Raw genomic sequence first — 1684 nt, forward strand, 5'->3', positions numbered from 1 at the left:
GCGCCCGCCGCGGCTGACGCCGGAGGGGAGCCCAAATCGGACATTTCTCCCCGCTCGCTGCAAGCCCCAACGAATGGCCCGGGGGATACCTGAGTCTTTAACACACACACACACACACACACACACACACACACACACACACACACACGGGGGATACCTGAGTCTTTAAAACACACACACACACACACACACACACACAGAGTTCCATGCATGAGATGAAAATAAGTTACTGAGGGAATGAAATAACGTAGTAAGGGATTCCCTGCGGGGAGGTTTTTGTTTTGCTTTTATTTGGATGTTCTGCTCGATTCACTATCTCTGGGAAAAACAGCTTCCGCACCTCACAGGGCAATTTACTTTGGGTTATTTTTTCCACATGGAAATTGAATGACTTCAGTGGCATTTAACCCAAATATCAGACAGTCTTTCCCATGACAACAGATGGTGATATCAATGGGGAAGCAGTTGTGAGGTCAACAGTTGACAGTCAGGAATTGGATACCTACCAGAACTTTATTCAGCTGTGTATCGGACAAAGTTGGACACGATGAGTCAGAATCAACCTCTCTGCAAAAACATGAACTATAACCAGCTATTATTGCTGGGTGAAAGCTGATTTTAAAGGAGATTGTCAATTGGGCAACATAAATCACTTTAAATGCAGTGTTGCAAGAGCTGCGAACGGGCAGACCAAGCTCTTCGATGCAAGAGGAGAGGAATGCAGAAAACCAGCCGTTGAGACAACAGAAAAAGAAAAATAAAGACAGGTTCTTGTGCCTCTTTGGAGGGCACTGGGACCCAGGCAAACGGGGAGGTGATATTGTGTAACTGGGCATGGAAAGTTGCCTAGCTTCCAAGCTGGCTGAAGTTTGCTCACTAACCTGTCTGCAGAGCTGGGGGAAATCATTAATAATTTTAAAAATTTGTTTTCATGCCGTATCACTTAAGAGATTTTTTCTCCACCAGGGAAGGGGGAAATAGAAGCGGTATGTGTGTGCGTTTATACTCAACCAGGGGCCTCGGCCTCCCAGCCATGCTTTAAAAATATTTCTTAGCTGTGGTTTACTAGTAAGTGGTGTCCAAGAAGCCAGATGAAAAATCCACTCACAGAGACCAAGATGACAGTGTAAACACGGATGGGAAAACCAAATAGTTCTGTTGTCAGGGGCGCTTAAACAATTAGGAGAACCTGTAATATGAGACCTTTCCCCCTGGGGTTTGCTCTTGGTACTTTCTCAACAAACTGTACATAGCAAAAAGGCGGATGTTTATATATATATTAAAGAAACGACAAAAAGAGTTTGTTATTTAACCACAGTTGACAGTAGTGTTTAGTCCTAGAACAAATAGGTTGCTGCAATTTTAAAAGCTATAGATTTTAACAAAATGAAATGTTCCCATGTGGTGAGAAAATTTTTCTTAGTTGGCCACATTCTTAGAGGGCAAGACCCTCATCTCTGTCTTCCCCCCGGGGCCTAGGAAACCTGTGCCCCACTCGGACCTGAAGCTGAGGTTTCCCTCCCCTTACCACAGGGGCGCCTTCCTCCCCCTCCCGTTCCCCTGCCTTCACTTCCAGGTCTCCCGGCCCCCCCCTCCCCCGCACCCAAAAAAAAAAAAAAAAAAAAAAAAAAAAAAAAAAAAAAAAAAAAAAAAAAAAAAAAAAAAAAAAAAAAAAAAAAAAAAA

This window comes from Ailuropoda melanoleuca, chromosome 13 (genome assembly GCF_002007445.2).
Source record: "Ailuropoda melanoleuca isolate Jingjing chromosome 13, ASM200744v2, whole genome shotgun sequence".
Lineage (NCBI taxonomy): Eukaryota > Metazoa > Chordata > Mammalia > Carnivora > Ursidae > Ailuropoda > Ailuropoda melanoleuca.